The sequence below is a fragment of the Alligator sinensis genome, unplaced genomic scaffold (genome assembly GCF_000455745.1).
Source record: "Alligator sinensis unplaced genomic scaffold, ASM45574v1 scaffold349_1, whole genome shotgun sequence".
In the NCBI taxonomy this organism is placed as follows: Eukaryota; Metazoa; Chordata; order Crocodylia; family Alligatoridae; genus Alligator; species Alligator sinensis.
Genome location: NW_005841856.1, coordinates 4,265,345 through 4,291,420, shown reverse-complemented (window position 1 = coordinate 4,291,420; position 26,076 = coordinate 4,265,345). Strand labels below are relative to the sequence as shown.

The following is a 26,076-nucleotide window of genomic DNA, read 5'->3' as shown; positions in this document are numbered from 1 at the left end:
TGTGTGCCCCTCAGTTCATTTAACTTCTTCCTTCAGTCTGTTTTGTCCTTTTGAAATAGACATTGGTAGATCGTTTTTCTCAAACTTATTTTAAACAATGGCTGGAGAAAACAGGAGCATATGCTAGAAAAAACCAAAAGACACCCCCCCCCGCATGAAGCCTATATCCATGTTGCCAGCATTTGTGATTAGCCTTGTATCAGTGCAAGACCATAGGCTGGGCCATCACCCAGGGAAAGAAGTGGTTTGTAACCTGATTCTGCTGTCACATCACTTATGAAAAATGCATACTCAGAAGCTCTGCAACTTCTCTACAGCCAATGTTTCCATTCTTATGCCACAATGAGAGTATTCAATAATTTAGTTAATATCCAACTTTCACCTGGGTTTGATGGTTAGGCGATTTGGCAAGACTTATTAGTATTCATGGGTTCAATGAAACTAATATTGCACTATCTCTATTTTTTGTGCAATTCATTTTATACTGCATGATTTTCAAGGTTCAACTGGGGCAAAATTCACATTTTGACTTCAGCATGCACCAAAGTTGCCTTTGACACTGACAGATTAATGCTGAATACAGAGCACTTTCTCCTCCATTTACTGTTATCAACTGTAGCACCACCTGGAAATGTGTTCTTACTGGATTATAGATATGTAAATTATTCTGGTTTCAAACAAACTATAAATTATGACCCATTCACTAGGCTATATTGCTGTATCATTGCTTGCTATTTAAACAGGAAAAAGTGGCTTTCAATAAAATATCTGTATTGGCAAACAAGATACTGTTAAAGTAATTCTTTTAAAACACCAAACTTGTGAGACATGATTTTCATGGGGAAATTATCTAAAACCTAAGAAGTAAAAGCATTTAAAATGGAGTAGGAAACAGACATTTTTCCCCATGCATATGCCTATTTTTGCAGATAACCTCTTTATATTTCAATACTGCCAGTTTCACAAAAAAGGTAAAAACAAAAATTAGACACACTTAAAGACATGCTTCCTCTGCTAAACTATTCTACTGGGACTTGGTATGGATAAAAGTAAACTGTTAAAATATTCTGCATGGCTAAGCCTGCTATCTCCGGGTAATATTCATTTGTTAGGATAACACTTTTAGGGTTTAGTACCTAGCTTCTTAAGGGTAAAAATAAAGACTCTATCTGTCCATTGGGATTATTAACGGTAAGTGATTTGCACGTTAACATCAATAGCAATAATGAAGATGTCTTTTCCAATTCATCCTGGGGAACCTTGAATGAGAACTGTTATTTGTCTGGGGCTTCATTCTTTAATAGAGTCCAAAGATAATTGACTATTGAAAATTCTATCTAAATCAACCAAATAAATCTTTCGCTTACCAAATTAATAATTTCATTGATGCCATCAGCCTTCAATTCTCACTCCATTAAATTCCTAAATTCATGTTAGAATGGCACAGCAAACAAATTAAAATGAGATTCTTATAAAAAATGAGAATGATAAGATTGTGCCTTCTGAAAAAGCAATTTAACTCCAATAAATTATTTTTTAAATTATTAAATGAGGCATTGCATTAACTATAAAAAAGGAGCATAAAAGGGCATTGGTCTATGAACGGCGAGACATCTATAGACCTCTACAACCTTGAACAATTATATCTGTAATAATTGCATCATAAAACTTTATGGCATCTCGTACAATATTTCTTTTTTTTTTTTTTTAATATAGTGTTCTGATCAGCGTCACAATGAGACAGTGAACCAGAAACACAGCTAAATGTTTTCCAATAGTCACTTGCTGTTTTATTCAACACACAGAGCATTAAAGCAAAGCATTGCTTGAATATTACAGATTACCGAGTGACTCGCATTTATAATACTGCAAGTTATACTAAAGCTATAGCAAGAATTCTAGGTACAAGACGAGGAAAATTGTGTAATTCAGATTATATGCTTGAAATATGAGAATCTTGAAGCTTTAAATGTCAGGGCTGTGATCTCTGCTTTGGAGTTCTGGTCTGGGAGATGAGGATCCTAGAGGAGGAACAAAAAGGAACAGGAAAAAGAATGGAGAAAACTTTTGCTAGCAAGACTGGGCAGACGATAATTTTTTCACCTGCGTAAGAACCATTGATCTGTGAAGAAATCCTTTGTTAACTCTCATTGATAATATGAATGTAAATATTATGTCAACTAGTTATAGTTGCAAGTTAAGAGTTTTGCCTTTTTTTAGATAAACATGCTAACTTTCACTAGTTTATCAGGACATACAGAATCCAGGACTAGTGTCCCAAGGACCTCCTGCCTGCACAATTCCCTCCCCATAAATTCCCATTTCTTTCCATCTACTGCTTATATTAAATTAATAACAAACCTGCAACATTTATTGGAATAGGATTATCCATTGTGTACACTATGGCTAGGTAAAGACATTCAAAAAGCCTGAGGATGAATTGACCTAAATTACACATTTTCCTGTAAGCGGCATAATTTATATCGGTAGCAAACATAACACATATTTGTGCTTTGAGAGGTGTGGGAGGGAAATCTTATACCAGGTTCTGCCATTTTTAAACCAGTCTATGTAGGCTGACTTCTGTTCTGTTATGGGTATAGACCAGCTTCTGATCACATATACCAGTACAAGTATAATGTCCAAACCTGGGCTATGGGAGAAAGCCTTGCCATAGTGAAGTTTACAGGAGTTCTGCCATCAATTTGAATGAAACCAGGATTTTATACCATGTGTAAAAAACTCCATGTAAACCAGATCTATTACTTACTCTTGCATTTAGGGGACATATATGATGACTACTGCATCAAGTTTCCCTTAGTGGAGGCTCATAGACACTAATTACTAGGGTTACTAGTGGGCAGTATTCAATCTGAATTTGGATTCAGCCCAATTTGGGGGACAGTGAATCCATTTGCTGATTCAGATCACTGTCCCCAATCAATTTGGCTGAATCTGAAGATTTAACTCTGATTCGGAGAATCAGCAATTTGGTCATAGACACAGCTTTATATATTTTTTCTACGTACCTCGAGGTACCAGACGTGGCTCGTGAATGCTGAGATGGTGGGGCAAATGAAGCGTCCCACAGGAGCGCGGGGGGGTCCACTGCCGAGCATGCAGGGGACCCCCCCTTCCCCTGTCTTGGCTATTGGGTGCGGGGGGGGGGGGGGCAGGTTCTCCCCCGACCCAGGAGGCACCAGTCACTGAGCCATGGGGCCAGGGTAGTCCCCTGCATGCTCTGTGGTGGACCCAGAAGTGGATTAAAAGTACTTCTGGTGCACTTCTGGGTCTGCCGCTGAGCCCACGCTCCCGTGGGATGCTCCATCCACCCCACCATCTCAGCATTCATGAGCCAAATGCGGTACCTTGAGGTAAATAGAAAAAACAAAGTTGTGACTATGGCCGAATCATCGAATCTCTCCAAATCGATTCAGAAGCTTCTGATTCAATTCAGAGAGATTAATGGGCCTCCTGATTCAATTCAGATTTGGAGAGTCAGCCTCCGAATACGGCCAAATCTTCTCCAAATTGTATCAGCGACTGAAGCTTTGCACAGCCCTACTAATTACGTCTCCCCATACTCTGCTTATATGCAATGAACCACCTTATTCTGGACTAGTAGGACTCTGCAAGCTCTGTGCTATTTCTAATTGCTCTGGTTTTAAAAACAAAATAGAAGCATTTTGGCACTTCCCCTCAACCAGGGTTTTACACACTTTCAAAATGTGCTTGAACTTGAAAAAGTTGAAAACAAGACAACATTAAACAGTCATAGCCATGAACCATAAACCTACATAATGATGTGACTACGGTTTATATGAATGCACCAGAGAGTTTTGATACTCCTGATCTCAGTACCTTTGATTTCTCAGTGATGTCCAGAATAAATAAATACCTTGTTAAAAGCCAGTATGTTAAGGTAGAACGCATTGAAGTCACTGATTCAGCCTTTGATTTTGTCTGACAGAAAATTAAAAATGAATGAACAAAAAATTAATAATAAATGTATTCATGGCCTTATTGGGATTCATGACTCTTTACCCAACATTAAACAAGTACAACCAATTGTTCCTCTTAAAGGGAAAAATGTCACAATTATTCAAGTGCAGACTCTCCAGACACCATTGCAGTGTATTTGAGCTGAGGTATGGTAAATAGAATAGAAATACAAAAGCTCACATACTTGCCTCAGGGTCCAAGATCCTTGATATTAAAGATTTTCAACAAAGTCTTGAAAGAGAGTTATTCTGTCCCCTCTTTAAATAATAATAATACTTATGACTTACAGCTGCAAGCACAGCTAAAGCTGTAAAGGCTAGACTGCTATCCTCCTTTGCATTGTGTAGACCTTTTCTTTGAAGGTAGCCCCATTCAAACAAATTGTGACTTGTCAAGCAATGGGCTATTTAATATGGGTAAGAGTATCAGAATTTAGATCCTGTCATATGGCAAGTCATCAGTCCAATGTAAGGGGGACAGAGGTTTACAGAAATGGTCACTGGAACATTTTTTTTTTTAAATGGACAAAACCCTTTTTCCCTTACCTCACTTTCAGGGATGAAAATGAAAATCATATTGACCAAACAACAACAACAAAATTGCACCCTAATGGAAACAGGGAATTTCAGCCCAAATACTTAGAATTGGGCGAAGGGATAAGGCATGTTGCAACTCAGTACATTTCTTATAATGGGAAATGTCAGATAACCTTAAAAATTGTTCTATAATTTATCACTTTGAAAGCATCATATTTATGATACTTCATAATGATAGGCAAAAGTACCTTGTGAAAAAGGAACCCCCAATCCCTTAGTTATGTGCCTCTGACTAAGCATGCACATACCACCCCCACCACCCACACCCACACACTTTTCTCAAGGAGGCAGGAGTAAATCTCCAGAAATGATGACCACACAACAGAATAATACCTTTACCCAGATGGGAACTACAAAAAGATCCCCAACAGGAATTAGGTACATGACAATGTAGCCCTTTCACACATACGTTATAACCTTTGACTCAATATAGCCAACCCTATCTCCTAGTCAAAGCTTTGTGTCACATGGTTTCAGAATATTTTTTTATGGTCCTGCTGAGTAGTTCATTCCAGTTCTTGTGACTGCTACATTAGCCTGGACTGTCCTGTTGGCTCCAGACTTCTTTGTATCCCCACCACAGCAGCTGCTACTCTTGTACCCTCTGACCAGCACGCAAACCAAACTGCCCCGGTGCCAAAAGCACATTTTTCAACTCCTCCTCTGAGATTAGCTGGCAGCCCCTTTTACACCCAGATGACCCCTTTGCTAATCTCCCAACTTGGTTTTAGAGCCACAACTACCCTCACCAGCAGCAATCAAGAATTTCTTTTTGCTTAACAGTCCCATCATTTTTGGTCAGGGAGGAGTGCTACTTTCAGCCTCCTAGACCTGTCCTTCTGTTTGTCCCACCACAAATTCTGGAGGGTGGTATTCCCCCCCCTGCTTCTACCCAATCATAGCTACGCTAGGTGATATTAATATTGCAAGTGTTGTATTTCAGAGTTCTGATTTACTGTATTTCTTATACTATGGCACACATGTCAGTGCCTAGAGAACCCCAATTGAAACTGCAGCCCAATTACACCATGCACTCTGTACATATATAAGAAGACATATTCCTCGGCTTGAGAAATTTACAGTCTAAATAGACAGAAAGGAAGACAGGAAACAGCAATTGGGCCATTTTCTATCTGAAAAACTGAGATCCATTGAGATGAAGTAACTTCTTTCCTTGTAAATAATAGATTAGACATGCAACTGGGTTTTGGGGAGGAGGCAGGAGCTGCGAATACCGAAAAGCTTGAGATTGTTCAAAGCAAAGATAGGTTTATGTCCAAATAAGAGAAGTTTGGGTTCCCTTCAAAGAAGCTTATGGACAACAGAAGCAGCTTACTCAGTGAGGCTTGTCTACAGCGGCTCCATGCCATGCCTGGGAGGGTGGCCATGATGACACCCTGCTCCACACACACTAACTCTCCCAAATGTATCTGCTTCAGAGTGACTCAGTGCTACTCTTTGTCTCCCTGGCCTTGGTGTGCTTACTGGAGTCCACTCAGGTGGATGCATTGTTTCATTGCTAAGATCTGGTGTACACAGAGTGGAAGTATATCACAGATCTGTAAGTATATCAGGGGCATACATCTGGGCCTGGGGGAGCATCTATTTACCAAGCCCCACCAGGGGAGGACAAGAAATAATGGGCACAAACTGATTGAAGATTGCTTCAAGCTAGACATAAGGAAAAACGTCTTTATAAGTCGAGTACTGAGGGTTTGGGACAGGCTCCCCGCAGAGGTGGTACAGTCCCCCACCCTGGTGATCTTCAAAAAGCATGTTGATGCCTACCTTGCTGGGGTCATCTGACCCCAGTAGTCTTTCCTGCACATGTGGTGAAGGGGCTGGACCCGATGTTACTCAAATTGCCAATTGCTCAAATCATGAGCGAGACTTTATAAAGCAAGGTGCCATGTTTATTGATCATGAGTTAGACATAGAGGTTTGGGCACACCGTTCATACAAACACACACAAATCATCATACACATACACAAAAAAACTTCATCCACACATACACCAGATATAGTTACCAGCAATAGTAGCTCAATATCAGCCCAGGGTGGCCAACCCAGGCTTATTGAGTAAATAAGATGATGATTTGATGATAGCAGATTTGAAGACAACAGCTGGAGCAGGGTGAACAGATGCATCTGTGCTCCGATGAAACAGCAGTAGAGAAAGAGACTCACCCAACTTGGCATTTTCAAAGTGTTCTTTTATAGGGACTGGCATCCTTTGTTTCAGTGCTTTGGGGTTTTCCATACCCAGCTTCTGTTTTTGCGGTTGTTCTTCTTTTGTCTTTCGCTTATCTTAGCCTTGAAGTGTTCTTGCTGCCCGTCTGGCAGCATGGGTGCCTTCCTTCTCCTCATTATCTTCTTTGTGCCATAGGCCTAAAAGGGATTCTTCAGCCATCCATTAATTAGTTTACTGACTGGTAACTTACATTCGGTGCCTTGTTGCTTACATAAACAGTTAAATCCTCTTCTCCCATCTCTATGCCATTCTCTCACCATTCACCCTTTTACACACTTATACCTAAAGGCTATGCAGAGTTCATTTATCTATGTCAAACAGAAGGATACAAACTGGAGTTTTCAAGTTGCTTACAGCACAAGACTAACATGGTTATTATATTTCACTATTATTACACTCCATGTTAACATCAGCTACATTAGTTCAGTTCATGCTACACCAATGATCTGTAAGGTCCCTTGTAGCCCCAAACAATTATGAAACTATAAGTGGGGAGGCAGGGCATTGTAGACATGCTCTAGGAGTCAGAAGACCTTGAGTGATGATCACTGTGTCAGGGGAAGGAGAAGGTTTTGCTTTACCTGCACCCCATCCATTGCATGACTACACAAGGGGCTCCCACAAGAGTAGACACCAGGTTGGTTTCTGCACTTCTCCTTATGGAGCAGAACGACAGGAGCTGGGAAGAGTCATAGTTCCATCCCTTCTATACTAGCACAAGCACAGTGCTTCAGTTAAGGCAGTCTGGCTCTGCACTGTCCCTTCCACAGAACCAATTATCAAGCCCAAGTTCTGCCTGCTGTCCTCAAGAGCAAAGCATTTTTGCAGTGTTAATGAAGGGGTGACATTCTGCTGTTCAGAATAATGCTGATTTATGAGTCGGGAATTGGTAGCCTTAAATCAGACTCAGTAAACTGTGGGGTGGAATGTCTAATATGTCAGCCCTTTTAGTGTCATGGATATTCTCTCACGTTTTAATTTATATGAGACATTAACTACTATTATCTTTTCAATGCACTTGTTTGTTTCGAGTTGACATTTTATTCTACATCACTGTATTTACCGATTAGATCCAGAGTTAAAAGGAAAATTAACACAAATGAAGGGGCTTTGTGCTAATTACAACTGGGGTACTAGTGCTGCTAGTCCGTAGCTATTTCTCCAGAAGCAGGTTCACAAAACAACACTAAAACAACTCTAAATCTTTGACTGTGGGGGAAAAAAAATGTTTTTTCCTGGCAAAACCTATATTTGCACAGCTGGTGAGAAAATTGATTGTCCAGACTCCAGTACCAATCCTTCAAGCCCACATCACAGGATATACAGATCAAGTGTCCTTTTAAGTTATAAGAGCTTGATATAACCTAGTTCACTCAGGAAAATCAAGGAAGATTTGCCCTGGTGTCAAAGTAAATTATAGTACCATAAATAACTGTGATGCTAAATTAGCAGCAAAGAAAACAGTTCCTAAAATACTTTTCATTGTTCGAGAAAATGGCAAAATACATGGGTACACATTAAGAACGAAAGAGAGAAGGAAAGAGGGAATGAAAGAAAATTATATGGAGGATTTTTATTGTTTCAGTAGGGGCCCTTCCATAGAGACTTCTATGTCTTTAATGAATTAATTCATATTGGACTAAAATCACCAGTGGGGTAACTCTACTGACTTCAGTCATGCTACCAAAGGGACCAGTTTGGCCCTACTAGGAGCATTTCCACTGATCTCAATTGGCTTTGGATCAGGCCTTCTGTTTTGTTCTACACCAATGTGTAAGTCAGCACAGAATTTGGCTCATTGGGACACATTAAGTTTAAATTCTTGTCAAAACCATACACCATTTCCAATCCATAAAATTAAATAGGAGCTCATAAACTTATAAATATGTTTATTAGTCTTTCACAGACAGACACAGACTAGTAAACATTTCAAAGTCTGCATCCCGCAAGCCCCAAGGGTGTCTTCTTTAAAGAAGTCATTGATTTTTGTCATCAAAAACCAAGTATTCAAGTAACCGTCTCAAACACAGGCTGATGGTAAAGTACCCTGGATTCCCAAAGGTGCCATCTGTAAAAGGATCATTGATTTTGACCTTTTGGGTGGATTTGTCTTTTTTTTCTAGTGTTTTATTATGTGCATCAATAACAGGGAAGCCAAGGAAGACAAAACCAGAGAGAAAAAATATAACTTTTGAGAGATTTATGTTTGGAACTCTGCCAAGAAAACATTTTGCATTCAAGTATTCCAGTGCTACCAGCCCCTAATCCAAGAAAATCTCTGAAAACTGAACATGACTGACAAAATCATCTGCTCAATGATTCCAATTGTCTATTTTTTTCAGCCCTAACCCTATATAGCATAATACATCCATTAATGTGTTATCTCCCCCATTATCAAAGTGTAGCTTTTTATATCTCACAAAATTATGATGTTAGTTAAAAGGGGGAGATAGGCAAAGGTCAGATATTGCTGTCCGTTATACTACATTAAACCTAGACTATCACTACTGAAGTGAATGGAGCTGCTCCTGATTTACAAGACTGTAACTGGCAGCAGAATTTGACCCAAGGTATCTTGTGTAAAGCATGCTTTTAAATTACTTCCATTTAGTAGGTAGAACTGCAAATAGGACTCGTCTTGCTCCACTACTTCCCACTTGGAGCAGGGGAATGACAGAAATCCACCCCCAACACACACAAACACACATTCAGTCCCAGTGCAAACTATTTCCAATTTTAGACTGGCACTGGGACCAAATCAGTGGATAATCAACTCTGCTGGATTACCATCCCAAATGAAGTATAAGGAAGAAAAGGAGCATGGCTTCAGAGTAACAGGGCATGTGCCAAGATGTCTGGAGGGCTCTTCACATACAGAAGCTTCAAAACAGTGGAAACTCAGCTCGCTGCAGCTGTTTAACGTATTTCACCTCTAGGTGAGTAAAGTCTGCATGCAGTGTCAAACAGAGCTGCCTTTACCTACCCGCTACAACACCGCCAGTCTGCCAGTTGAGGAAGGAGCATGGAAGAGTGCCTTTACTGGTGCCAAACTGAACCTGGCAGGAGACCAGGCCAGCAGGTGAAGCGATGGCCTCTTGCCCTTGCTGATTATAACAGAGGACTTCTTTGTGATGCCAAGTCCTCTGTCTCAGTAGCCTGATCCTAGTCAAAACACTTCGGGCTGTATTTTACTGCCACCTGTATGGCACAAATTGCCCGTTCTGATGAACTTTGAACGAGAGGCCTTGTAACCTTTCTTTTCTACCTTCCATGATGCCCCGTCAGTATTCTGCCATTGCTGTTCGCGTGTGTCTTGGGTCACATTAGCCTGAGGTACAGTGGGAGAGCACTGTCCAAATGTGGAGTCATTTAGGTAAAATGGATGTGGCTTGGCCCATTAAGCAAGCTGCATCTGTTCTTCCCTCCCCAAGCATATGCTGCTTGTGAAAAATGAGCACAAGTTATATCCACACAGTTTCTCTCTCTGTGCTCCAGCTGTGGAGCCTGGCTCTTGTGTTCCTTTTCAGTTCCTACAATGGATTTAACTAAGGGCAATTTTGCACATTAGTAAGAATTCTTCTAAACAAAACAATCCTTTCAGTGAAAATGAAGAGGCTTTGAAAATGATTGCAAAGTGGATTATGATCACTTACAGTAGATAGCTGTTGACAGGATATTGCTGGTGATTGCCGTGAATATACATTGATAGATGCCAGAGAGGAAGGGCATAATTGAAATTATAAGAACATTTCAACATACACTCAAACAGATCATGCTACATTAAAGAATTCTTGTCGTTGCAATGAAAAAACAAAGTCATTTGGCTATCGAGTAATGTGCATTCACAGCAGCCCATGAGTAATTTAATAATCTGAGTCGCCCAACTGATTCTGGTGTAGCTTCGAAAGAAATGATCTTATCCTCCTGCATGGGGTTTGGCACAGTCACTTAACATGTAAAACAGAACTTCACCAACAAAGGAATTTGCTGGATATGAAGAATGTTAATCCTTTTGGTGACCTCTCTTTTTCCATCTTCTTTGAAGCTAGATGTTGATTTACCGATTATCACCTTGCCCTGCAATAAGCTCAGTGTTATTTCATAAATTGGCTTGGAACGCCAAACCCACTAAATGTTCCAGCTGAACATGTTCCCATTGTTCTTATTTCTGAAACTGTTACCTAGCAAGGCAGTTATTTTTCCATCATATCTGACTGCTGTCTCTTTGTATTCATTAACCTTTGCTTATGATTAGGCTGACCATATGGAAATCCCAGAAATCTGGTACATTATCCTTCCCCCACCCCATGCTCTCACAAGGTTGGCAGGCCGCGTGCTGGGCAGGCAGCAGTGCCTGTCTGTCCATCTGCAAGGTAGTCCACACCAATCTGACTCTCAGCCAGACTGCATCCCACTTCCTGTGTTTCCAGGATGCCCATTACAACTCTCAACAACTGGCCGGACCACCCTCTGAAATCTGGGACTGCCCCGGCTAAACTGGAACATATGATAAAACAGATTTAACTGACCATAAGAAAAGCATGAATCTTTTATTACCTTTGTGAGAAATATATACAATTCTGTAGTTCTTCACAGTCCTAGAGATACATACAGACACATGTATATAGGAATTATAGGACCATGCATATGTGCTGAAACATGCACACATGGTGCTTCTTCAAGCTCTACTATAGCACCAAAGAATGAAATAGAGAATAGGGTTACCTTATTTCCAGTTTAAAAAAAGACACCTGTGGTGGGTAGGGTGAGGGGAGCGGGGAAGAGTATATGATTCGGGGGTGGGGAGGCATTGATATGCCTGTGCCCTGCTTCTGCCCCTCACTCTTAAGCCACAGTCCCCCTACTATCCCCCACCCTGCCCTGCTGCTGCCTCTCACTCCTGACCCACTGTATCCTGCCCCTAAACCATGCTGGTGCCCCTCACTCCCAACCTGTAGCCCTCTGCTGCCCACACAACACACACACACACACACACACACACACACACACACCCCTCCTCTCTTTCTCTCTCTCACCTGGCCACAGCTACAGGGCCTGCGTACAGAGCGCATGATCCCCTGGCCTCCAATCACCTTCCCCTGCTGCTCCCAGCAGCCAAGCTGGAAGTGCTGGGAAAAAGCAGAAGCAGAGGAAAATCCCAGGTATTTGCTTGCATTTCCAAAACCTGCCAGATGGAGGACAGAGGACCAAAAAAAGAGGATGTGTCCAGGAAAGCCCAGACATATGGGAACCCTAAGAGAATTCACTAGGGTTTACCTGGCATTGCTTGAGGGGCCTCTGCCACCACTATAGGGACTGGGACAAACTCAAGCATTCTTAATGGATGGATTCTTAACTTCCTGGAGTTTGACTGTCTTCCTCTGCATTTGCTTTAGCAACTATGATTAAATTGAGCTTTCTTCCACATCTGCCTTACGTGGCTAAGGAATCTATAGGATCTCAGGATTTGGATGCCAATCTGTGTGGTTTGGGTAGGATCTCACTGTCTGGACAATCCTTTTGCTGATTTAAGTCTGCATGGCAGATGAGGGCTTTTATTACTTCTGTCCCCCAGAGCTAGCAGAAGGTCTACTGGGGTCCTCAAAAGCTAATGATCTGTGCTGCCTTCCTACTCAGAATGTCTCCTTTCGAGTTTCTAGTTCATCTCTTTCTTGACCTCGACATGATTCTGTTCCTCCTGCTTCTGTCTTTTCCTTGGGTTTTGGGTGAAAATTCCCGCAAGCTTTCAGTGATGAGCATGTATCCCTACTTAAAACAGCTGTGCTTTTGGCCCCTTGCCTCTTCTCTTGGTAAAAACTGTCCACATTGACTTTCTCTCCCTTCTCCCACAGGTCCAATTCTCACACCATCTCAGCGAGGAAGAGGGAAAAGGGGAAGAGAAGCTTTTTTCCTTTTAGCTTTGGATCTACCTTCATCCCCCTGCCCCTTTTCATGCACATCCTCCCATTCCTAATCCTTTTCCTATCTCCCCATTCTAGATCCCACCAATGCAATTACCCTCTGTGATTAACATGCCACACTGCAGGAAGAACCGATATGCCATTCCCAGTGGAAGCAGCCACAGGGGCTGCCACCGTCTGCCAGGCACAGAAGACAATATAATCACCCCTAGGAGTCTGCCTAGATTCCAAGGCAGGATCAGCAGGCAGTAATATGAAGCATTAATAATCCCAGCTCAGCAGCGGATCCTGTATTCGAGCCAGAAGCGGGAGTAAGACGAGTGGTTAAAAAGTCCCATAAGACATTAGTACTGTGTGCAAAATTGGAGCATAATGCTGGAATAATCATTGGTGTGAGCTCTCACTTGTTTCCTTCATTCTTGCACAGTCATTATTCCTTTTGGGATGCTGTCACTGTGTCTGCCAAGTGGTGGTCAGAAACCAGAGGATAGCGACCAATTAGTGGAGCTCTCATTTGGTGGGAGGTCATGCTGTGTGTTTGTTCTGCGCACGGCAGCATCTGACACTCAGAAAGGGATTCTGGTGGTGTCCTGGCAGCCGCTCTGCCTGAAGAGCCAAAAGGGAGCCTCCCTCCGGGTAAGTCAGCAGGTGTTAAGTGTATGCTAAGCTGGTCTCAGCTGGAAGTCACTCTTTCAGTGTTAAGGGATTGTTTTGCATATCCGAAAGAGTTTGCTGAGCTGTTTAACTAGAAGTATTGAAGGAATAATGCCGCTTTTATCCATTTCAGTCTATCATTAATAATAAAAGTAGCTTTTCTTTCTCATTTCTGCCTGGTTCGGTAGTACTATGAATTTAAGAGGGATCTCTAACCGGAGAATTAAACTAAATCAAAACCACTTCCTATCCACAACAACAGCATCACAGATGTGAATTTTGACTGAGAAGATGATGCACAATTTTGTACCATGAAAGAGGGAGTTAAATCACTGATCTTTCTCTAGAGGGTGTACTACCCAGTGGTCTCATTATGAAAAAGCCCCTTATTTATGGAGAGCTCAGAGATTGCTATTTGGAAGGGTCACCTGCAATTCTGTTCTTGTTGCTTCCCTTGGGGATTGCATGACACGTTTACTATTCATGCCGAATCCTGATTTAACATGGTTCAGCTTTTGGGTTTAACAATATACGCCTTACTTCAGAATGGAGGGAAAAAAATCCATACTTAATCCCACATTAGGTTTGTGGTGTCTAATGTTAAAAAGGAGCAAAGAGCATGAGGTTAAATTTAAAGATATACATCATACTATAGATCACTGACAATTAACTTTCAGTCAGTAGCAAGCTTTTAAAATGATGCCTCCAAGGGGAGTCAGTGTGAATATAGGAAATACCAGGGAAGAGGGAAAGTTGTATAAACGGAAAGAGTTTTGAGGGGCAGGGAGGGGAAGCACGGACTTTAAAAAGGCACTATAGTTGGAATTTTAGAATGAAAAGGCATATAATTCTGGTAACAGCCTGATCCAATATTAAAAACTCAAATTGACTTCAATCAGTGTTAATGAGACAGTTTTCAGATTAGTTGCTCTAAATTTTTCCAATTAGTAAATCTTTCATGGCTAAAGGACAATACCTTTTTTGTGTAATAAGTACAGTTAGAAAGCTGAAAATTAAATAGTCAAGGCTGTATTCTTTCCCTTAAACTGAGCCTGATCTCTGCTCTCTTCTTCTCACTCTTTTTCTAATGAAAAAGCCCCGGCTGTTGTCATTTTAAAGGAAGACAATAGAAACGGGAGACTAGAAGACAAAGGCAGACAAAATGCATTAGCAAGAAGGTCTACAAAACAGTTGTTAACATGGAAAGCTTTTTCCTTAATTGAAGAGTCCTGCCTGACATCTCTGTGCAGTAAAATGCAAGAGAGCAAGTGTCTAAACAAAGGGAGAAGCTCTTCATTAGTTTTGTCCACCACATGGTTCCTAAAAAAAAGGCTTTACAAAGTCTAATGTTCCATTAAAAGGCAAGGTATTTGCTCTGGGAAACCATTTAGGCTTAAAGACACTGTTTTAGGGAAAATTGGAGTACAGACGGTGACTTCCAAAGCCATCTTCTGAAAGGTCACCTTTTTGGTGATATCAGAAGCATGCATCAATGGTCAGTGGGACACTGATGAGACCCTATTGTCACCAATTGAATCCTTTATACCCAATGGACCTGATTCTTATGCACAGCTTTTATATTGCTTAGAAAGAACAACCGTGAGCGATCATCATTTTTACTGCCAGAAGAACGTAAAGGGACTTTGATCGTGAGAATCAGGCCCATAAGGCTTAAAGGGTAGAAAACATTAAGGTTAAGGAGGGCGATTGATTCAGCCCCCGTGTTCTCCTATTCTTCATTTACATTTAAGCGAAGTGCACAGATATTTGCTTATAACTTTCTATTTCCCTCTTCCCTCTCCACGTCTGCTCTTAGTGCCACTCTGACTCTCTTACAGCCAGCAAGGTTCCTTGAAGGTTTTCATCATACTTAAAAGGCAGGACAGGGGAGCCCTAAATTAGCTTCCCAATCAACTTTTTAAAGTAATACTTAATAAGCCCAGAGACTTTTCAGGAGCAGTTTAGTGCCACTTCCCTTCCCAGTCTTGCTGTGAAACTCAACAGCACTTGAGAAGTGGCTGCGCTGAATTGGAAGCTGATTTAGGTCTCTTCTCCTTCCTCGTCTAGCAATACATACAAGCCTAAGGAGGTTTCAGTTAAGGGACCAAGGAAAAGTTACCAAGGAAAAAAATTCAACTACATTTTATTATATCAAGTGCATTTTACAGATCCCATGACCCTCCCTCCTGCCTGACCTTTGGCTGAAACAATGGAAGCTCTCCAGATATGGCTAGAGAAGGAGTGAGAACAAAATATTGCCTTCCTATTAGTTTAATTCTTGATCTTCAGCCAAATGGGAAAAGATCAGTGAGCCTAAGTTTTTTGCAGCCTTTTGTGAACAGCTTGCTGCAGCTCTTTTGATTAACCCCCAGCCCTTATTATTTAACCACAAATACATTAAGGTCATACATATTGAATTCTTTTCATGGCAGTCTAGTGTTTAATAATAAACTTTATTCAAGAGAACTGAACAGTTCCAAGGCAGTGCTCTAGAAATGTGATTTTGGAAGAGCACGAGTGACCAGTCATACGAGGGAGAAAAAAAAATGTACCACATGGGACTAGCAGGGGTCAGCACAGTCTCCATCATAGGTGAATTGTCACTGAGACAGAGATAAAGGGATAAAACAGAAAATAAAGAAATAATAAAATATCAAGTAGTAAATGTCAGACAGCTTGTTACTAAAAGACAGGCATTGTCAAAAAAAAAATAAAAATCAATAATTAAATTACGAGCTGGTTTAGGACTTTCACATTCCTTTCTCCCCATATCCAATACGCTTTTCTAGTCACTTTGATAATTTTGTGTCCTTTATGGAACTTGGTTTTGTAAAGGCAATGCAATATTTATTGGCTTACAAATCAGTCTGTCTTACATTTGTTTTTCTTCTGTTTACCTCCAAACTTTTGTAAATTTATGTATCTAGTCACTGAAATATTTATGCAAGGAAGTTCCAGAGGGAAACAATCTTGTTTTCACAGATTGTAGTTGGTGCCCTGAGACAACGCCGTGGATAAATAAACAATAAAAATCAGAGAATTACTTCTGCACATATTTGATGACAGCGCATGCTCCCCATGATTTCTGTAAATATTTGGAATTTGTAATTACTGAACTAAAAGGCTAGATCCTCAAATGAGGTACGTTAGTAGAGCTCCTTTTGAGTCTACAATAATGAACCATTTGAAACCTGCTGAGGATCTTGCCCTTACATTATTGTTCTTCTTCATCAAATTTGATATGGGTCTTATGTTTGAAAGAATAATAAACCGATCAGGTCATCTGCTGCATTGATCTAAGAGTTAGCTACTTCATTAGATATGCTGTTCATGGTGCTCGATTAAAAATGTACCAGCTTTGAAAGCAGCAAGGAAAAACAACTTCTTTGTGAAGATTAATCCTTAAAATCAGCTTTCCTAAACTACCACACACTGGAAAAAAGAAAATAAGGATTTGCACTGGGGGAAATGGATTACTCAAAGAAATGGCAATGGGAAACAGAGCTTTTTCAGTTCCACATTTTCAGCTGCAACACTTTCTAGTTCTGTGATAATCAATATTGTTGCAAGCCAGGTGGTGCTGTATCTTAGGAGAAATAGTGATCTCAGTCTGACAATAGGTCACAGATTCTCTTCTCGTTTCCCAGCTAGTCATCCTTATTAGCATCCTTAGTAAGGAGTTTGAGGATCCAGTGAACACAGAGAATGAAATGTTCTCCTCCCTCTAATAGTGGCCTCTATAACTGGGAATAAAGCTGTTAAGATGAAGCTGTGTGTCATCACCCATGTTGTATTACATTATATCCCCTTAATCCAGCCAAAAATACAGATACCAAAATGGTGCCATCAGTTCAACCAATACCACTTCCATTCTTCAGTCCCTTTTATTATGTCCCCTTGTCACATCTTATCAAGAAGAATTTCTCGTTTTCACCTGCAGGTTCTGCACAACTCTGTGATGTCTTGAGCATGTCTACCTACACGTGCATTCATACTTTTTTCCCCTCATGTGCATTAAATTTAGTACCTCCAGTGTGAGATATTAAATAAATGCGTGTTAAGCTGTCCAAATGCATAGTAGCGAAAGTGCATACTTTTTCAGTGATGCTTAATGAGCCTATTTTACTGTGCACTAGGCATATTTGCATGGGTCTTTTACACCACACTTTAATGTGCAGTAAAATAGGCTACTGGGCATTAAAGCACACAGGTAGATACCCCTTATTTCTGAAGTTTTGCTACTTAAAAGAGTACATCTTTTATTCCTGTTCTTTCACTCATATGCACCTCACCACAAGTGGTGTTCTCGTACTCCCAGGTATGTGTCTTTTTCTATCATGCCCTAGGTATGGGGCAAATCACCAAATTCCATGCATCAGACCCCAGAATTTCCTCATTCAACACTTTCTTAAAGAAACTTTTTCTTCGATGTCCGGAAGTTCTCATTCAAATGACTTCTCAACCTCAATGCTTTCCAAACAAGAAATGGGAACAAAGGAATCCAAGTAACCATCTTCCCTGGAATTCACGGTGATTGCCACCTTGCTAAACAACCCAGGGAAGGGGATGCCTTTTTTATGTGCCTTTCATACAGAAAAGCCCACCCTACTTAAGCAAGAATAGGCCAGGTCCTTAGCCAGTGTAAATGAGCCTACTCTGATTAATGCCAGTAGTGCTGATTTATGCTAGTTGAGGATACTCCCGCAAGATAATACTTAATAAATAATAATAAAATCTTTCCAAACACAGAAGCTTAGAAAAAAAAAAATCAAATTATGTCAATCTTGTAACACTAGGCAGAGGCAGTAATGAATGCCAGTTTATACACTGTAATATTGTACCTTGCCATATGTTCAAGTAGCTTCCCTTGGAGAATTCCATCTCTCTCATATGGACAGAAGAATGAGAACAACAAACTGTTGAAAAGGTCACCAAGAAATACAAACATCACAGATGGCATAGGTGAAAGCACTGCAAAAAAGCAGAGTGAAAGAAGAATGTGTAGGAGTATCAGTCTTTAATTGGCAGTGCTGAGATAGAAAGTGCACTTGCATGCTACCTTTATTAATATTAAAATGACTATTGTAAATATAGCTTATGATTATTTGCCAGCTGGTCCTGATCCTAGGGAGATGAAACACAACCTTATTCCTCACTGACATTCCACAATGAAACTTCCTTTTTTCAGTAGATTAAAAGGGCAGCCAAGAAACCCTGTGACCCCAGTCCTTCACTTTGATGTCCTGTGGAGGAGAAGGTTTTCCCCTCTCTCTTTTTACAGAGAGCTATTTTATCATTCAGATTCTTATACTACACTGTTCCTGTCTTGAGCTGGAACAAACCCATTCTCTATCTAAGTGATATGCAGAGACATCCAACTACTCTCTATTCCATCTATGAAAGAGTCACAAAGCAGTAGATGCCCAATGTTTGCAGTAACTCTGTGATACTTCATAGATAACAACAGGTTACAAGATCACATCCCATCAAACTCAAGAAATAAATACGTGGGGAACGTTGTTCAGTTCTCATGACTAAAGACAAGATAAGTGGAGGCACTCTAACAGGTAACTGGTTACAGAGCTGAGTTTGATGAAAAAGATAGTGTGCCCAATTCTAATTTAAGATTTCTGTGTTTGTCAGAAAGTTTTAAGTTTTGACAACGAGTAAAAACGGCTTTTCTCTGTGAAGTCACATGCCCTGGTGACTATTAAAAAGCCGACAGTTTTTCAACAGCTGGTGATCTCTCAGGGCATCTTTACATATGCTCTGGGGATAGGAGGGGGGGGCTTTACAGTGGCTCCGAGAGCTGCTATAATTAAAGTGTTCACAGCATCCTGTGTATTCAAGCTCATAGATTCATAGATGCTAGGGTTGGAAGGGACCTCAACAAATCATCGAGTCCGACCCCCTGCCTAGGCAGGAAAGTCTTAAAGACCCCCAAGGTAGGGGAGAGCACCACCTCCCTTGGAAGCCCATTCCAAATTTTGGCCACTCTTACTGTGAAGAAGTTTTTCCTGATATATAGCTTAAATCTGCTCTCTGTCAGTTTGTGACCATTGTCCCTTGTTACCTCAACAGGCCGCCTGGTGAACAGAGCATCTCCGATCCTTTGCTGCGTCCCCCTGATGAATTTGTAGGCGGCCACAAGATCAGCTCTCAGCCTTCTCTTGCAGAGGCTGAAGAGGTCCAGGTCTCTCAGTCTCTCCTCATAGGACTTGTCCTGTAAGCCCCTAACCATACGAGTGGCCCTCCTCTGGACCCTCTCGAGTCTATCAACATCCTCCTTGAAGCACGGCACCCAAAACTGGACACAGTACTCCAACTGTGGTTTGACCAATGACACCCACATCCAAGTCACTGATGAAGATATTGAAGAGCACAGGTCCAAGGACTGAACTCTGCGGGACCCCACAACTCACATCCTTCCAGGTTGATACCAACCCATCTACTACCACTCTCTGGGTGCAACTGCTAAGCCAATTTGCCACCCACCAGACCATGTCAACCTCTGTTACAGCCTCTTAATTTATTTATGAGAACGGGATGAGATACCGTATCAAAGGCCTTGCTAAAGTGCTAAAGTCCAAGAAAATGACATCCACCTCTACTCCTGCATCTGAGCATTTTGTGACCCTGTCATAAAATGAAACCAGATTGGTCAGCCATGATCTACCTGCTACAAATCCATGCTGGTTTCCCTGCTGCATTATTTTTCCCACTGGACTCTCACAAATATGATCCTTCATAATCTTTTGAAAGGATGGACGTGAGACTGACTGGCCTATAATTACTTGGATCCTCCTTCCTCCCCTTCTTGAAAATAGGGACCAGGTTGGTCCTTTTCCAGTCCTCCAGGACTTGACCTGAGTGCCATGTGAGCTTAAACAGCTGTGCCAGTGGTTCTATGACACCGTCCAGTTCCTTCAGTACCCTCGGATGCAGCTCATCCGGGCCTGCTGATTGAACACATGCAGTCCATCCAAGCGACTCTGCACCAAGTCACTGTCAGCAGTTGGTGGGCTGGTGCCCATCTAAGAATCCATTAGGAGACTTACCTTGAGCCCTGTTCAGGAACACCAAGGCAAAAAACTCATTGAATAGCTCAACCTTGTCCCCCCTGTCTGTCACCAATTGCTTCTTCTTGTTCAGTAGGGGTCCTATGCTGCCCTGGGCCTTCCTTTTACTCCCTACATACCTAAAAATAGAATTTTTGTTGTCTTTAATTTGTGTTGCCAGCCTCAGCTCTGTAGTTGCTTTGGCTTTTCTAACTGCCTCCCTGCAAGTGCGGGCCAAGTAGGTATGATCCTCCTTGGTAGCTTCCCTCTGCTTCCACCGGCTATATGCCTTCTTTTTTGCCCTTAGGCTCCCCTGGATTTTCCTGTTTAGCCAAGGAAGTTTTTGGGCTCCTTTCCCGCTTTTCTCTTGTGCTGGGATAGTCTCCCTCTGTGTCCAAACGATAGCTTCCTTTAGAAACGATGACCTTTCCTGGACTCCCACCTTGCCAATGCTCCTATCCTGCAGTGTGTCATTGACTAGACTCCTGAGCACACTGAAGTTAGCCTTCCTAAAGTCAAGCACTTCCACCCTACTAGTTATCTTCCCTACCCTACACCGTATGGTGAATTCAGTTGATTGGTGGTTACTGTCCCCAAGGTGACTACGAATCTGCAGGTCCCCTACCAGGTCCTCCCCCATAGCCAACACCAAGTCCAGTAAGGCATTCCCCCTAGTGGGACTGTATACCTCCTGTGTTAGGTGAAGGTCCTGCATGCAGGTTAAGAACCTATGTGAATGGTTGGATTGGGCTGACTGCTCCTCCCAGCAGATGTCAGGGTGGGAGGAGCAGTCAGCCAAATCCAACCGTTCACGTAGGCTCTTAACTTGCTCGTTTGACCAGCTTCAGTTAAACTGCTCCCACTGCCATTTTGAAGTGCGGTAATGCTGAATACATGAGACAGAGGCTACTGGAACACACTAATTAGCACATTCCAGCAGACTACATTAATCGAGTCTGCTCCAACGTACTGTAATTACAGTACATTGGAGCAAAGTCCCCGCACATCAACAGGCACTCTGAGACAGAGCTGTATGAGAATTGTATATAGTTAACAACCCTAAACATATAAATAATTATGGCCAAGGATGGTCCAAGTAGCTGTGGTACTTCTGAAGCTATTGATGCCAACTAGAAGCTTTATCTTTTCAAAGCTCCAGGATGGCACACAGTATGTTATAATCTTTTGCAATTCAGGATAGCGAATGAAGATGTGATTACCTCAGACCAGTGTACATTTTAAAATATTCAACAAAGAAAAGAAAAATATTTGGAGGAAGGTACCAGACTCATATTAAGTCATTTCAACAGAGGATGGGCAGTGGTCAAGTGAAAGAAGGAGACTCTTCTTCACATGGGGAGAAGGCACCACATGGGTCAAAGATTCTCACTTAGTTTGGAAGAACTAACAAGAGTAAAGTTGTGATGACTTCACAGCAGTTTCTCTAGAAAAATCTGTTGGGGGAAAAATGTACTAAAATTCCCAATCATTTGGATTTTCATGCTTAGTGCCTAAAAAAATTCATGGCAAGATGAAGACCATGGATAAGCTCAAAATTTAGCCTAATCATTTTACCAGCCAGAAACATCATCTCCATGGAAGGACATGGATATAGGAAGAAGCTTTTACATGATAAACTAGGGTGCTAATTTTAAGTGCAACAGCTATTCCTTACTAACTTGTATAGTCACTCTTATTCCACAGTTTATTTCCACAGTTTAGTTTAATTCATTGCAGAACACCTCAATTTAGTTTAATTCACTGTTGAGAAAATATTAGCAGAGAATAAGAATGTCCACAGGAAAAAGCTACTGTGGAAGAGGGACCCCAAGCTATTTCAGCATGTAGACAGGTTCTTAATGTTATGGATATCAGTAGGCAAAAGATCAAATAAACATGTCAACGTCTTCTATGGAATCTGCTCTGTTCCTGAAGCTTAAGTCCCAGTAGTCAATGTAGACTTGAAAGATGATAAGAAGTATTACCTAGGCAATTCTTTCTTGATTTAGAGTAAAACTCAGCTCTCAGATCTGTATGACAGTTATCTTGGACTTTCTGCTTTCCCAGAGCACTGAGCTCCCAGTGTTCCATCCGCATTAATGTGGAATATAAAAAATTAAAATCCACCTTGTAGAGCTGGAATCATATTTTCACCTTCCAAAGGAATCCACCAGAGAACATTTGTTAAAATTCTAGTGACACAGCTGAATTTTTTTAACCTAAAATGCCTGCTTTAGGAGAGAGAGAGAGAGAAGTACCAAATAAAAGGAAAAAGAGAAAACTGATAGGAAATAGCCCTTGCTACCTCTAGACCTAGTCTGTCTTAGTACTCTTGTGGCCTTTCAGATACAACATGTTGGTTTATATGAAGGGTCATAGTCACTGTATTAAAAGGTTAGGGCTTACAAAATATTTCCTTTTTTTAAATTTTAATATAAGAAAAATGTCTTCAAAGCCTTTGTGAACATGTAAGTGTTTCTAAAAGGGGGTGGGGTGGAGGGGAGGAACTCTCTCCCACACACTTATTTTTGCCTTTCATTTCTTTTTTTTTTCCCCTCTTATTAAGGAGGAGAAGTCAGTTTGCCTTATTGTGCCTTGTTGTGCCTACATATGGGTTCATAAACATCTTCTCTCAGAGTACCGCAGTTCACTTACAGCATGATTAGGTGTTTACTAGAGATTCTAATCATGGCAAATAAGTGCTCTGAGCTCAAGAGATCACTAAGTTTTCCTGGCTAAACCAGAGATGAAAAGCAAATCTAAAGAGAATTAAAAAGATGGAAAATCACCCTGGGTACAAGTCAATGGGATTTCAAGTCAGATAACAGCCTTCAGAATTCAAAGCATTGTATTATGATCATATTTCTAACTCGGGATGTAGATACATAACATGATGACTCTATAATAGAGTAATTCATCTGAGATTTAACACCTGACGTAAATGTACTCCATCGTTGTCAGCAGCAGTCCCTCAATATAAGGATTAGTTTTCCAGTAAATAGGGAAGTCATTGGCGAGTCCATAGATGACCGAGGAGGCTAATGCAAATTTGCATGTTGCATATGTGGAAAATGGCGAGTTTGTAGCATAGGCCTATTTTGGGAGCTGGTTGTCAGGCACCCTTATGACATGGCCTTTCCAATGGAACTGGTGCCATATCAACATGGCTTCAATACTGCTTAAACCAGAACACAGGCATTCATTTTTCTATCCTTGCAATTGATATGGAGGATTTTCCAAAGACATCATTGATGGTAACATTGCAAAGCTTTCAGATGCTTCCAATACATCATCCAAGCTTCACACCCATACCACATGGTACGGCCGACAACAGCCTGGTAGACTGTGTACTCCATAGTAAGGAGTAGATGCACAACCAGCTCTCTGAAGCTAGCTGCTCAGTTACAATGCCTAGGGCAGCACAGGGAAGATGGCTGGCATCAAACAGAAATCTACGCTGGCATGAAATGGGCTAGAGAAGCAGACCCCTAATACAGCCCATATAGTAACTCCCATGTACTAAAGTCTCTACATGTGTTTCAAGAAATAACCTTGCCCTGGATTTGAGCGATTCACCAACTAGGAGTTATAGTGTTTACTCCACTTTTGCTATATAGTAAAGTCAATTTACGACATAATTAACATATTGTACACCCACTGTTATTTTATATTTTGTGTCAGGGTTCAGCCTCAGTATGAAAGAGAAAGAAAGAAGAGGAACATGGATAGAGTATGTTAAATAATTTTAAGCATCTTTTTTTCACTTGAGATTTAGAGAGCTTGACTTGGGGGTGTGGGTAGCTTGCAGCCAGATGCTGAGCTGGGGGAGGACAGGGGGGAGGTGGCATGCGGCTAGACACTAAGTGGGGAGGTGGGGACAGTGTGAGAGCAGGTGGGGACAGAGTACCACTGCCTCCCAGGAGAACAGCTGGAGCAGGGCAGGGAAGCTTACTGGGCTGGGGCAAGGGCAACAGCACTCCTCTGCAGGACAGGGAAGCTCACTGGGCTGGTGTGTGGTGGTGGTGGGCACCACATGCAAGCTTCCCCATCTGGCAAAGGGGCACCGCTGCCCTTGCCCCACCCCATCCTGATCCTGGGTGGCGGTGGCACTCTATCCCCACCCCGTCTACCCACACATACCCCCTAGGACCAGTCCAAGTACTCCCAGGGGTACGTGTACCCCCCGCTTGACAACCACTGACTTACAGAGACAGAGTAGAACCACAAAATAGAGCCTAAACTAAAAAGGAGATTCTACCATTTAGCCCAGGAACTGGCAACATTTTAAGAGCAGCAGGCCAAAATAATGCAGCTTGATTGGAAGGTGGGCCATGGCTGCTGCCACCTGCCATTCATCTCCTGGCTTCACAGGCTGAATTAAATTGCTTGGTGGGCTGGATCTGGCCCATTGGCTACCAACTGCTGATCTAGATTGTTTCTGGAATACTCATCCCAGGCTAGTAAGTGTATTCTGGCTATTATCTGCCCAAGTACAGTGTAGCCAATACAATTTTTTTTTTTAGCCTTAGTTGAGGTCCCATAGTACTGCCAACAGTTACAGTACTATTTTCCACTCAGGCTTTGATCTATAAACCACATTGAATTTGTTGTTTAATATTAATGGCATAATTTTTCAGACTTTCAGCCATTTCATAATCTACTTCAGCTTCAATTTGTTTTTATTAGGTTGGTTATTTTGATAAATTTCCTGAATTAAAGCTTCTTTGCCTCATTTTATTTATTCATCAATCAGACCAACTGTCCCTCCTATAATTCCATAGTTCAGACTATGGTCAGCTCTCCATGAGCTTATAGAGGCAGTGGATGCTAGATGTCTCCCCTTTCTGCACAAGCAGCAGAGAGCTAGCTACAGCTTCAGTCCTTTCACTCCTTTTGGACAAACAGTCACTGATAGCCAGACCTAAAAGGGAAGAATTGGGTGATATATCAGCATTAATCCATCAATAATTTATGATATATAATATCATAGTAACTGCTCCCTTGTTACATTCCAAGTTAGCTTCTTGGTAGAACCCTGATTTTCAATATCTCCAACAACAAAGAGAAAGTGAATTGATGAATGCTTCTGGGCAACATCTGAGAAAAATTCTTCTGTAAACATGGTAGGGAGATGGAAAATCATAGACCTTCCCTTTTCCCTCCTCTCTTTGCCCCATTATCTCTGCCCCTCCCCCTCAGCAATTATAGCCCCAGTGAAGTCAACAGGTTTTTTACCAATAGAGGCCAGTTATGCCAAATATAATACTACTAGGTAATTGTTCATCAAGAACAATAGATTTCAGGGAGTGTTTACATGCCCCCCCCCCTCACCCTTTGGGGTCAACCATGTAAAGACTCCCACTGCTGCCACTGCCACTGCCTCCTCCTCAAGCCTCTAGCATGGGGGCTTCCTGCCCCCACCCACCTGCACCTCACAGCAGGGCTTTCCCCTGCCTCCCCCCCTGCTGTCTCCCCCTTCCTGCTGGCTGTTGTCGGGGCCAGATGGCAGGGGGGCGCTGCCACCGTGACCCCCCCTTCCCCAACTCCCTCCCTTGTCTGCCCTGACAACAGCTGGCCCAGATAACAGCCCCTCC

At 41.7% G+C, this 26,076-nt stretch overlaps 1 long non-coding RNA gene across 1 annotated transcript in view; it reads right to left on the bottom strand.

Moving 5' to 3' along the window:
- Positions 1–1,912: 1,912 nt before the first annotated feature.
- The window catches only part of LOC102372435, an 82,402-nt gene continuing 58,238 nt past the window's right edge, over positions 1,913–26,076 (bottom strand). The window contains exons 2-3 of the long non-coding RNA XR_322972.1: positions 18,266–18,395; positions 1,913–2,021 (exon numbers count right to left, since the gene is read on the bottom strand). This is a non-coding gene — a long non-coding RNA (uncharacterized LOC102372435). The remainder of the gene's footprint in view (positions 2,022–18,265; positions 18,396–26,076) is intronic.